Raw genomic sequence first — 13,626 nt, 5'->3', positions numbered from 1 at the left:
CTTCATAACTGTAATTTTACTACTGTTATGAATCTTTATGTAAAACCATGTTTTCCAATGGTCTTAGGTGACCCCTGTGAAAGGATTGTTCTACCCCCAAAGGCATCGCAACCTACAGGTTGAGAAACACTGTTCTAATAGATATATCTTCCTGAATGTTCATAGGTATGTTGTCTGTACATACAACCCAAAACAAACAAACCAAAAACCAGTAACGAGGAGAGAAAAAATTGAATGCGGTGTGATACATTGAGCCAATGGTGTATTACGTAGACTACAGTGGTACACAAAACTATAGGTGGATATGGCCATCACAGGAAAAATGCAAATACCAATCAACAATTGCACGTGGTACTTTTTGAAAAGTTGAAATTATACTTTCCAGGATAGTAAATCGGTACAATAGAACTATGCAAGACTGGAAAGGGGGCTGAAGCGAAGGGTGTGGGAGTCTGGAGATTAGTCATTCCATGTCACCTGTGGCCACAGATGTAGTGTGACAGGAAACAGGAAAACCAGCAAGCTGGGATTAAGACGGGAATTCCTTCAAATTCCAAACTTATACTGCGAGCCATAGATTCACAGATGTTTATTAGCTGGAAAACATTAAAAGAGCTCCATGTGAGCCTTTTCTGCAGTTGTAATATGATACTCACTACACTGATGATTTTTTTCTGGATCTGAATTTCTGAGGCTCATGGCCAGGGCAAGAGTGTGGTTGAAAAATTAAGTCAACTCTTCAAGGGCTGAGGATGGCTACATAAGGTCTGACACTGATCATCTCGCTCCAACTTAACATTTGAGACAAGAGGACAGAAAGTTGCCTCACTGACTGAGCGGAAGGCTGACGAGAAAGGTGTAGTGGGTTGGCCTAATGCTGATTTATCCTGAGGCTAATATGGGGCCCACAAGACTGGTTGCCCCGGAAGAGAAAGTCCTCATGGAAGATGCTGAGTGACCCTGCTCCCAGGTTGTTTCTGATTGGTAAATAAGGATGCCGACAGCCAATAGCTGGGCAGAAGAGACATAGGTGGGGCTTAGGTTTCCAGGGCTTGGGGTCGGAGGAGGACCATGAGAGGAAGAAGGTGCTGGAGAGATGGATAGAGAAGCCGTTATGGGCTAAGGGTCAAGAGAGCACGTCATTGAGGACTGCCTTGTTGGAATTAAGAGCAGCCCAGATGGAAAACAGTAAAGAGTTAATAATAACTCAGGGTTATCAATAGAAAAGAAGATTCTTACAGCACAAAGGATAGATAGGCACCTGCCCGGCTACTGTACTGCCTAAGGCTTATTACAAATATAAAGGTTACATGTTTTTGTTTTTGTTTTTTTTAAATCCAGGAAGTCAATAACAAAAGGTGGGTAACCAGAAATTAAATACTTACTACAACAAAAAGTCTTTCTCTAAGGCAGTTTGGAGCACTGTTAGGGTCAAATCCAGGGATATTCCATATTCCCAAGTCCTGGTCTTTCCTCTGATCTCCTTTTTTGGGCACCAGAAACTATTCAGTCAATTAGTGTGAGTTGTTTGGGGGGGGTCACTTTATTCCCCAAATCTGTTACTCTTGCTTTACATCAACCATTTAACAGTCTCACGGAAATTATGAAATGACCTCTCTAAGGCTGTGTTTGTTGTAATATTTCTATCTATGTGAAACTATATAGCTGTTGTCATCCTAACATGTTCCCATGATTCGGAATCACCACGTTAACAGCCAAGCTCCGAAAGCAGGCTTGGCGGTGGTTCTGGTGTTTGCGCATGCTCAGTTGAATACTCTGCTTTCTTTTCCTCCTATAGGAGCGGCGCTGTTACGTCTCCCCTCGCTGATTTCAGTCCAAGTCCGGCATTTATCAAGATCAAGTTGCATTTTAAGAACAACTCATAACTGTTCTTAATTCCTCCCCGATTTTTATCACTTGCAGATGCATTCCGTTAAAACTCTTTCCACTCTCACCTCCAAGTGCTTTGGAAACACGCAGGGAAAATGGAAACAGACATTCAGCCATATGCGAGTCGGGAACATTCTTACACACCGCAGGAAATGAGGTAGGACAGTTGGAAAGAACCCATTTCTCACTGGGAGGACTTTTTAGGTAGCATGGCTTTTTGCTCTGTCTTCCTAACATTCTCAGACATGCTACAGATTGAGGCGGGGGAAAAGTGAAGATTTCCTGGAGGTTATAGTAACGAAATGTTTTCCCTGGGAACAAATTTGGCCACATTCTCTCCCACAGGAATCCTTCTTTTGAGAGGACCCTATGGCTCTATACCACGGTGCTTTAATCAACATTAGTGAGCTGTGTCTCTTTAGACTGCTTCAGCAGCTTGCATGGAACTCCACTCAGAGTGGGGCAGGCCAGCTGGCAGCCGATTGCTAATCCTTCTAGATCTCCATTAATGTGTTGATGTGATAACTTCACTAATTCACTTGATTGATTAACTTATGTCTTCACCTATGTAAATAACCGCAGAGTCTCATACACATTAAGTCTTCCATGGTTTTGGGTCTACAGGACCTACGTTAGCATGAAAAGCTCCTGTGTTCCCTGCCTCCCATGTTTCAATGCTTTTTCCTCATTGGTGTGGTTGCATCTCCTGAGAGGAAAGACAATGATTAGGCAAGCCAACACTTGTGGTTTACTAGCTCCAGTATGTTGGAACTTAACAGGCTAAGTGGTAAAGGATGTTAGGCCTGAGTCCCTGCCATGGCAGAAGATTGGAAGGAGACTAGAGAAAAGCCAGAGCATCCTGCCCAAAAGATGCACTCATGCTCAGGAGCAAGACTTTCAGATGGAGGAGGAAATAGCTTAGAGGCCATGGCCTGCCCTATCCCAACTGTGCAGTAGGACAATGTGAACCATCCTTTAAGGGTACCATTCAAAGCCTTACTTTATGGGTATAGTCCTGAGAATTGGATACTTTGAGTCTTTCCATCTGTAAGGCCTCAAGACAAAACACATTGCACAGAAGTGGGCTCCCAGAACTCACCAAGTATGAGCAAGTGTGTCACTGGTTGGGCTAGAAGGTTTCCAATGTTCAAGCCAGGCAATGATCAAGTCAGTGTCTCTCTCTTCCATCAGTGCCTTGCATAGGAGACTGATATATACATGATGTACGGGAACCTTGGTAAGTTCCATGTGATGGAGTCTCAAGAGGAAACCAGTGCATCCGATGGCAATGGAACAGAATGCAATAGGATAGAGTGGCAGTAGGCATGGATGGGTCTTGCATTCCTCCTAAAGGCTTGCAAACCCTCGTAACAGGTCACAGTATAAATTGCATGAGGACTCTGTGAATCAGGCTCCTATCAAGTGGTTTTAGTCAATGTTCTATTGCTGTGAGAAGACACAATGACCACAGCAACTCTTATTGAAAACAAAACAAAACGTTTACCAATATCATCATGGCAGGAAGCATGGCAGCACACAGGCAGATTTGGTGTTTGGGAGCAGAAAGGTCTACATCCAGATAGGCAAACATCAGGAAGAAAGAGATACTGTACCTGGCTTGAACATTGGAAACCTTCAAGCCTACCCAGTAATACACTTGCTCCGACAATATACACCTACTCCAACAAGGACTCCTCTCCTGATGCCATTCCCTAAGCATTCAAATCTATGGCCCTGTGGCCTTATTAAAACCACCATATTCCACGCCCTAGCTCCCTTAGACTTGTAATGCAGAAATGCATTCAGTCCAACTTCAAAAAGTCCCCATAGTCTATTGCAGTCCAAAGTTCAAAGTCTCTTCTGAGACTCATGGTAATTTCTTAACTGTAACCCCTTATAAAATCAAAAGCAAAAAGCAAATCACATACTTACAACATACAATGGTACAGGATATGTATTACCATTCCAGAACAGAGTAAAAGGGTAATAGTGAAGAAATACTGGACCAAAGTGAGACCTAAAACCAGCCGTGCAAATTCCAAATTCTGCATCTCCATCTCTAATGTCAAATCGCTCTTCAGATCTCCTACTTCTTTCAGCTTTGTTGACTGCAAAGTTCTTCTCTCTCTCAGGCTGGCTACCCAGCCAGTCTTCAGCTTTCCTCAGCAAGTGTCCCACAACCTTGGTATCCCCAACATCATGGGGTCTCGAAGGCAATCAAGGCTTGACCTTCACAGCTTCATGCAATGGCTTCTTTTGGCCTCCATGCAGACACACCAGGCCTCCACTGTGGGAAAACTTTGCTTATTAAGGTCAAAGTCTACCATGACAGGATAGTCTCTGGGCTCAGCACAGTATGGGAGACTCCCTTCATTGGCAGGGCTTCTCCTCTGACCTTGTCTGGGGAATTGTAACCCCATACAATGCCTCTATCAGAGGAATGTCACATAGCCTCAATTAGAATACAGGATCAATTTCCTTTCTCCTGACAAAACCTGTTCAGCTAGCAACTGAGATTCCTGAAATGGTTCCTCATGATAATGAGGCATTCCAAGTATTCTTAGCCCCAAGCCAACCTTTGCCCATCCTGGATATTCCTACCCTCAGTCTGCTCGCCCCACCCCAAATTTTATGAGCCTTGAATCATCCTGAGTAAAGTTGATCTCCCTACTGATTGCTGGTCCCAGTGTGGTTATTCACCACATGTACCCACAGGGCTCCCAAAACCTCTCCTCAACATCTCTGCCCTAGTGGGTAGAACTGTTGAATCAGCCAATGATCCATGGCAGCAGGGAGACCCATACTTGTGGAGGGAGATACCATAGCCCCTACAGTTCCAGAAAAACTGATACCACTGAGTAGACAAAGAAGCAACTAGAATGTCCTGCCTGCAAGCATTACTGGGAGCCTCTTCTGGTAGCCTTTTGTCTTTGTTTTGGGAAGTATTTCAAATAAGCTCTGCATCTTCTTTCTCCACTCTCAGCCACTCCAAGACATTTCCTCATTCTTGCATTACCTGGTGACACCTATACTCTGAAAGAACTCTAAGAAATTATAACTGTCACCACCCCAGTAACACTGACTTATTCTCACTACCTCTGCCCAGCCTTCCCCAGAGCACCAATGCAGGGGCAACACTGCCTATTCCTTTCAACAATTTTTTATCTGATTTCTTCCTATACTAGAACATTTTTATTCACAGCTCTTCAAGCTCCTTAACCCACTATATAAAAGATAACACAACCACTGAAAGAAGGCATAGTTACACAAGCTATGCTATAGTGTAGACCCTTTTCTCTATAAACATAGTCTAAGACATTTTATAAAACTGATATTATCAACACCAACTTGCCAATACTAATATGAAAAGACAAAACAGTGGTTGAAAAATATTACTTGACACATATAATCTTGTCTTTAAGGCTGAATGCATAATAATAAAATGAAAGTGACAACAGGCTTTAATAAGAGCAGGATTGTTTCTTAAGGTTCCTTGTAACTCATCTAGCTCTTCTATAATCCACACTATAACTACAATGCTCTTTATAAAATGCATATTCTGTTTTAGATTATTTTCTGTCTCTATAACAGAGTTGTGGCCACTTGAATAAAAATAATCCCCTTGGTCCATAAGGAGTGGCATTATTAGGAGGTGTGGCCTTGTTGAAGTAGGTGTGGCTTTGTTGGAGGAAGTGTGTCATTAGGGGGTGGGCTTTGATGTCTCAGAAGCTCAAGTCTGGTCAGTGTGTCCCAGTCTTCCTTCCTGCTGCCTGTCAATCCAGATGTAGAAATCTCAGCTTCTTCTCCAGCACCATGTCTGCCTGGACACCACCACGACAATAATGTACTAACCCTCTACACTGTAAACCCACCCCAGTTAAATGTTGTCTTTAATAGGTGTTACTGCAGTCAGGGTGTGTCTTCATGATTAAAGAAACCCTTACTAAGACAGCAGTATTACAGACTAGGTAAATGATGATTGTGAATCCTGAAAATCTCAGATCTGTGTGCCTCCTTGAGAGTTCCTTCTTGCTACATCACAACATGGTAGAAGTGCATCAAGACCACAGGCAGAAGGGAAATGAGAGAAACTAGTCTTGCCATGATTGAATTCATCCATCAATGAGGGCAGAGTATCCTCAGGACTTCATCAGCTCATAACGGTGCAATCTTTTCAGACTGTTAAAATGCCAATCAAATTTCAACATTAGGGTTAGAAGAGACAGCCACATCAAATCACTGACTACTGCCAAGTGAATTGTATAGACAGACAGAAAGGAAATGCATCTTTAAATATGCTTAAGAGTCCACATGAGCTCATACTCAGACATGCCATAAAGAAATTCAGTCTCACTCATGAAAGTAGCTGCTGCTTCTTTTGGGTCACAAAGACCCAAGACCCACACACAACTCTTTGTTCTTCTTTGCTCTTCAGCCAATCAGAACTCACAACTGAAATAGCAGGGGGTGGGTCCTTCTGTTCCTCAAAGATAGAAATCCCCTTTTTCAGAACATGAGAGCATCTGGTAGCCTCGTGGTCAGCCACACATGGAGTTTCTTTTGCTCCCTCTGCACAAGTGTAGCTAATGCATAAATGACCAGCAGAGTCTGGAACAAAAGTGTGAGCATGCTACTCCCTGAAGCCCTCTGCCAAAGTCCTTCTAAGACCTGGGAAAGTTACTCCCTTCCTCAAAAACCTCTTAGGCTTTCTTCCTACTAAAAGACAAACAACTTTTCTTCCACAACCTTAGCTTCTATAAAGCCTAGAAGAATCTGTGCTAGTTAGCAGCTCCCATCCCCACAAACACTCCTGAGGCAAGAAGTACCAGAGGACCATAGTACCCACAATGTTAAAGGAAAAAAAAATAAGAAAAAATCAGCCATCACCCACCACTGACTCTACCACTCCTGTGACTTTTCATTACTGCAAGACAGATTTCTTACTCCTCAGTAGGGATGTGAAATCCTGAGCTCTCTCTTCCACCCACAGCTGAGCAGGAAGACCCAAAGGGGTTTCAGAACAGCCCATTGATTGCCTGCCAACCTCAACTATATTTTTTTATAAATAGAAGTATGACAGTACTGCTAAGATTACATGTATTTTAAAAGTTGATTTGCAAATATTATTATTTTGGTCTAATGAGGTATTGATGGTAGTGAATGAAAAACAAACAAACAAACAAAAGATGGTGACTTCAATGGAGTCCCAATCACTCAGAGTGTCTAGCAAAATAATTGATCAGAAAATCAGCAAAATAGATGGAACTCATAGAAAAGCCTGTACATGTAAATAAGACCTATTGTGTATTCCCAAAATACTTAATATCAAGCATGCAAAAGATATACAGCCCTCTAACCACAGAGCCGGTTAAAATGCTATATACAGTAATTATATATTTATATAGTTATATATATAGTTATATATATAGTTATATAGTTATATATATATCTACAGCTATAGGTAGATATGACAAAATAGGTGTCCTTGGTAGAAGGTTGTATATTGTAGCTTTTTTCAAAAATGAAATTATTAAAGTGGCAATTTTAGCTTTCTCAAAAATGACTGTTCTTTGGCAGAGTCCTTCGTCCATGTGCACCTCACTTTGTGTCAAATGATTTACCAGGCTTGGCAATGTGTATTGTAGCAGACTCATTTAGTGATTTTACAAAATGCTTCACAGGTGGCACTGTACACCACCCTACCTCCAGTGTCCCATTCAGAGGAGGAGGAGGAGGAGGAGGAGGAGGAGGAGGAGGTACCCTTGCTGCCTTTTCTTGCCTGCAGTGGCTGGAAGTTTATCATGTCATTCAGTTCTCCATCAGGGCTTTACCAGTAGTTTGACCATCTGGCAATGAGCATTACCTGCATTGAATATTTCCCTGGCATCTGTACAATATCCTTTTCTCCCATTCCATAATTCTGTCTGCATTTGGTAGCTCTTCCTTATCTCCCAAAACCATTTGATTATCCTGAAAAACAGCTGATAGCAGAGCGGCAAGGTGAACGTGTAATTTTTTTTTCTTTTAATTACCAGCCTTCAGAGTATTGAACTGTGCCCTGGTTCCTCTTATTCTAGGCCAACCTGGATTGACTCTGAGCCCAGCATATTCACCGCTGTGCTGTTCATGCATATTAATGAGTGTTCGGCCACTGTTCTCCACAACACCTGTTTCCTAGCTCTGTTCAGCTTGTCCTTGTGCTTGAATAGTATGCAGTAGCAAAACTAAACAAGGTGGCTGAGCCTGGGCAACCTTAGTTAAAACTCTGAAGTAACTAATTTTCTGTCCCTCTGTCTTTTGCCCTGATTGAGCATCCTCCTGATCCTCATTGTCTTCGAATGCTACCTAGACACCCAGAACTGTGTCATGCCTGATTGACTCCCCAGTGCCTCTGTTTCCAAAAGTATCCCTCTCCATGAACAACTTGCTATGATCCCACCCTCTTTCAGTTGTCAATTACAAACATATGAACAATGGAGATCTCCATTTAAGTTCTGAAGAAGCCACTATTAAACTTTAATGCCTGTAAGTAGGAGCACATCACTGTCCCTTGGAAACGATCAGTCTCTCTGAATTATGAGCTAGGCATGATTTATCTCCAACTGTGAACCATGCATACTCATAGTCATTTTTGGTCCTCTAGCAACAAGCATGGCTCCTCGACCACTTTAAGTACTCAATAATTAGTCAGGAGAATGGATGCTTTTTTAAATTGATCAAAGCCAGTAGTGTATCAGAACCTAATTTTGGGACAGAGTAAAGCCCCATCTCTGGTCACAGATACCTCCTCAACCACAGCAGATCTAGACCCTGCAGATAGAAGGGTAGGAATGACGGGCACCCTTAGCGTCTGAATGTGTTGTAAACCAGTGTTTGCCTTCCAGTTGTCAAGGAACCATGTTGTTCAGGACTATATGGGTACTTGTATAGGCTTGGCTAGAACCGTAATCATTGAACCTGAGAAATTCAAAATAATTACATGTCATTGACTTTGTATTTTTTACAGATTTGTTATCCCTTCAATTTTTCTTAGTTGTAGCTTTCTACATTACAACTAGAATAGGAACAAGTTAGCTGGGCATGGAAAGTCTCAGCTCTGGAGCCCATTGCACTCCCTTGTACCTTCAGGAGGATGCTTAAGAATAATTCATTTCAACACTGTCCCTGAGCAGACAAATCATTCCGTGATTTTGTGTGATTCGGAAAAAAAAAATCTAATAGTTTTACCATCATTTCTTAAATAAAGACAGAAGTTTATTTGTTTTGTTCATTTTCAGGAACCCTAAGAATATACCCATGGCCACTAACCTAATCATATTACGAGTTGTAGTTCTTTAGATCAGCACCAGACCCAGTATTTCAGTTTAGCTTAAGTTGCTGTTGAATTCTTACAGATGTTTTTGTTGAGTAAACTGTTCAGGACAAACCTAGACATTTAATTCACCCAACAAGCACAACAGGCTTACTAAGAGGCCGTGTGTGTGTGTGTGTGTGTGTGTGTGTGTGTGTGTGTGTGTCTGTGTGTGTGTCTGTGTGTGTGTCTGTGTGTGTCTGTGTGTGTGTGTGTTACTTAACTGTGGAGAAATGCTACATCTTCTTAAATGCATACATTTAAAACACTAAAACACAGTCTTTAATGCCAATTGAGTTGAAAATGAGTGTTTTTAAGTAACCACTCCCTGATACTACAAACACATACTATTTCCTATGTTAGTCTCTCATATCATATGAATTTGTAGGACAATGCTCTGTAGTGTTGGCCTTCATCTTATCAGTGAAACATCTTACAGTGCCCTCACTAAAGGACAGAAGCAAAGGTCAGTCAACTGACTTCTCTGCCTTCTCTGCTTCAGGTGCCTGGATGGCACCTGATAGCGCCTTGCCTTCTCCAGGTCAGAACAACCTGGTTTTTTTCCCCTTTACTTAAATAAATGAAAAACCACAATTCTCATCCAAGAGGAGTGTCAACTACTGCATTGCCCTTTAATCTCCATCACATTCAATGTCAAGTAATATTTGCTAACCCTTTCCCTGTGATTAGAAAAAACGATGTGGCTCCAGTTGTGTTCTCATTGGATAGCACTGACCTGTCACTGACCCTCTTCTCCTGCCCTATTATGTTCATAACTGAGTTCTTTCAGCCATTTTGAGAGTCCCGAACCTAAGAACTAGCCCTAACACTTTGTAGCGGTGGGCAGTGGGGTTACCAGGGGTGCCAGCTTGCTTGTATGAAAACCCACCTCCCTGGGCAGTATGGTGATAGGATCAGGACTTGGTTTGACTCCTTTAATTCTCTTGGTGGGCCAGAAAACATGGCTCCATATGACACTCCATCACTGGATTGTGTCATTTGGGACCTAGAGGGAAGAGGGGTCTTCTTTAGAAATATAAGAAGCAAATGGGCCTGGATTCTAAACATAGTGGGACACTTGGACAGGAACTTTGTTAATAGTCGCATGTCTTTTCCTATACAAGCATGTTGTGAGTAAGCCTGCCCAGAAGAGCACAGACCATTACCATAGGCCTCAGTTCTCTTTCTCCTAACAGAGTAGTCCTTACTGCTAGAAAAATCTGGCTCCTTTCTTCTTTCCTTCCTTCCTTCCTTCCTTCCTTTCTTTCTTTCTTTCTTTCTTTCTTCCTTCCTTTCTTCCTTCCTTCCTTCCTTTCTTTCTTTCTTTTTCTTTTTCTTTTTCTTTTTCTTTATTAATTGATATTGTTGTTCTTCCTGTGGGGTTGCAATCTCCTTCATCTCCTTCAGCCCTTCCCCTAACTCTTCCATTGGCTCAGTCTGATGGTTGGCTGTGAGTGTCTGCATCTGAATTGGTCAGATGCTGCTAGAGCCTCTCAGAGGACAGACATACTAGGTTCCCGTATGGGAGCACTTCTAGGCATCAGCAATAGTGTCTGGGTTTGGTGTCTGCAGATGGGATGGATCCTGTGGTGGAGTGGTCTCTGGATGTCCTTTCCTTCAATCTCTGCTCCATTTTTTTCTTTGCATTTCCTTTAAACAGGAACAATTCTGGGTTAAAATTTTTGAGATAGGTGGGTGGCCCCATCCATCAACTGGGGGCCACCCTTATTTACTGGAGGTGGTCTCTTCAGGTTTTAGTGCTCCTCTGTTGGGTATTTCTGCAAATGTCATCCCTGTTGGGTCCTGGGAACCTCTCAATTCCTGGGCATCTAGGACTTTCTAGTGGTTCTCTCTATCCCCCACCCCTACTGCTACATAGTCCTGACCCTCTGGACTTCTATCCTGTCTCTTCCCATACCTGATCCTAGCCCCCCTCCTCTCTTCATCTCAGGTTACTCCCTCCCTCTACCTCCCGTGATTGTTTTGTTTCAAACCCTTCAAAGTAGGTTTGAAGCATCTGTACTTTGGTCTTCCTTCTTCTTAGGCTTCATATGGTCTGTGAGTTGTATCTTGGGTATCCTGAGCTTGGGGGCTAATATCCACTTATCAATGAGTACATACTATGCGTGTTCTTTTGGGTCTTGGTTACCTCACTCAGAATGATAGTTTCTACTTCCATTTACTTGCCTGAAAAATTCGTGAAGTCATCATTTTTAATACCTGAGTAGTGCTCCATTGTGTAAATGTACATATTTTCTGTATCCATTCTTCCATTGAGGAACATCTAGATTGTTTCCAGCTTCTGACCATTATAAATAAGGCTACTATGAACATAGTAGAGCATATGTCCCTATTACATGTTGGAGCATCTTCTGGGTATATGCCCAGTAGTGGGATAGCTTAGGTCTTTAGGTAGAACTATTTCCAATTTTCTGACTAACTGCCACATTGATTTCCACAGTGGTTGTACCAGCTTGCAATCCCACCAGCAGTGGAGGAGTTTTGCTCTTTTTCTACATCCTCACCAGCATCTGCTGTCACATGAGTTCTTGATCTTAGCCATTCTGACTGGTGTGAGGTGGAATTTCAGGGCTGTTTTTATTTGCATTTCCCTGATGACTAAGGATGTTGAATATTTCTTTAGGTGGTGCTCAGTCATTTGAGATTCCTCAGTTGAGAATTCTTTGTTTAGCTCTGTTCCCCATTTTAACAGGGTTATTTGGTTCTCTGGGGTCTACCTTCTTGAGTTCTTTGTATATTTTGGATTTTAACTCTCTACTAGATGTAGGGTTGGTAAAGATCTTTTACCAATCAGTAGGTTGCTGTTTTGTCCTATTGACAGTGTCCTTTGCCTTACAGAAGCCTTTCAATTTTATGATTAGATATTTATCAATTTTTTAATTAGATATTTTCTTTATCTACATTTCAAATGGTATCTCCTTTCCTGGTTTCCCCTCTGGAAAAAAAAAACTGTTCCCTCCCCCTTCACTCTGCTCACCAACCCACCCTCTCCCACTTGCTGGCCCTGGCATTCCCCTACACTGGGGCATAGAACCTTCACAGGACCAAGGGCCTCCCCTCTCATTGATGACTGACTAGGCCATCCTCTGCTACATACGCAACTGGAGCCATGAGTCCCACCATGTGTACTCTTTGGTTGGTGGCTTAGTCCCTAGGAGCTCTGAGCGAACTAGTTAGTTCATATTGTTGTTTGTCCTAAGGGGATGCAAACCCCTTCAGCTCTTTAGATCCTTCATCTATCTCCTTGAATGGGGACCCTGTGGTCTGCCCAATGGATGGCTGTGAGTTTCTACTTCTGTATTAGTTGGGCACTGGCAGAGCCTCTCAGGAGACAGCTATATCAGGCTCCTGTCAGCCAGCACTTGCTGGCATCCACAATAGTGTCTGGGTTTGGTGATTTAATATGGGAAGGATTCCCAAGTGGAGCAGTCTCTGGATTGTCCTTTCTTCAGTCTCTGCTCCATAGTTTTTCTCTGTAACTCCTTTTGTTCCTCCTTCTAAGAAGGATCGAAGTATCCACACTTTGGTCTTCCTTCTTCTTGAGTTTCTTGTGGTTTGTGGATTGTATCTTGAGTACTGTTGATCCTAGTGCCTGAACCATTTGAGTTCTGTTCAGGAAATTTTCCCTGTGCCAATGAGTTTGAGGCTCCTTCCCACTTTCTCTTCTATTAGATTCAGTGTATCTGGTTTCATGTGGAGGTCTTTGATCTATTTGGACTGGAGCTTTGTACAAGGAGATAAGAATGGATCAATTTGCATTCTTCTTCGTGCTAAACCAGCACCATCTGTTAAAAATGCTGTCTTTTTTTCCCACTGGTTGTTTTTTGGCTTCTTTGTTAAAGATTAAGTGACCATAGGTGTATGGGTTTATTTCTGAGTCTTCAGTTCTATTCCATTGATCTACCTGCCTGTTACTGTACCAATACCATGCAGTTTTTATCACTATTGCTTTGTAGTGCAGCTTGAGGTCAGGGATAGTGATTCCCCCAGAAGTTCTTTTGTTTTTGAGAACTGTTTTAATTATCCTGGGTTTTTTGTCATTCCAGATGAATTTGAGATTTGCTCTTTCTATCTCCGTGAATCATTGAGTTGAAATTTTGATGGGGATTGCATTGAATCTGTAGATTGCTTTTGGCAAGATGCCCATTTTTACTATATTAATCCTGCCTATCCACGAGCATCGGAGATCTTTCCATCTTCTGAGATCTTCTTCGATTTCTTTCTTGAAAGAGTTGAAGTTCTTGTCATATAGCTCTTTCACTTGCTTGGTTAGAGTCACACCAAGATATTTTATATTATTTGTGACTAGTGTGAAGGGTCTGGATATTTTTGTTTTTTTGTTTTTTTTTTAATTTTTTGTTTGT

General features: G+C 42.1%; 1 long non-coding RNA gene across 8 annotated transcripts in view; it reads left to right on the top strand.

Moving 5' to 3' along the window:
• The first annotated feature begins 1,047 nt into the window (after window positions 1-1,047).
• LOC116088441 overlaps window positions 1,048-13,626 on the top strand; it is an 83,248-nt gene continuing 70,669 nt past the window's right edge. For all 8 annotated transcript variants that reach the window (XR_004117890.1, XR_004117894.1, XR_004117889.1 and 5 more), the window contains exons 1-2: window positions 1,048-1,358; window positions 1,924-2,047. This is a non-coding gene — a long non-coding RNA (uncharacterized LOC116088441). The remainder of the gene's footprint in view (window positions 1,359-1,923; window positions 2,048-13,626) is intronic.

The sequence above is a fragment of the Mastomys coucha genome, unplaced genomic scaffold, assembly GCF_008632895.1.
Source record: "Mastomys coucha isolate ucsf_1 unplaced genomic scaffold, UCSF_Mcou_1 pScaffold14, whole genome shotgun sequence".
NCBI classification, from domain to species: domain Eukaryota; kingdom Metazoa; phylum Chordata; class Mammalia; order Rodentia; family Muridae; genus Mastomys; species Mastomys coucha.
Note: the sequence above shows the minus strand (reverse complement) of the source record. Positions and strands in the feature narration are given on the sequence as shown.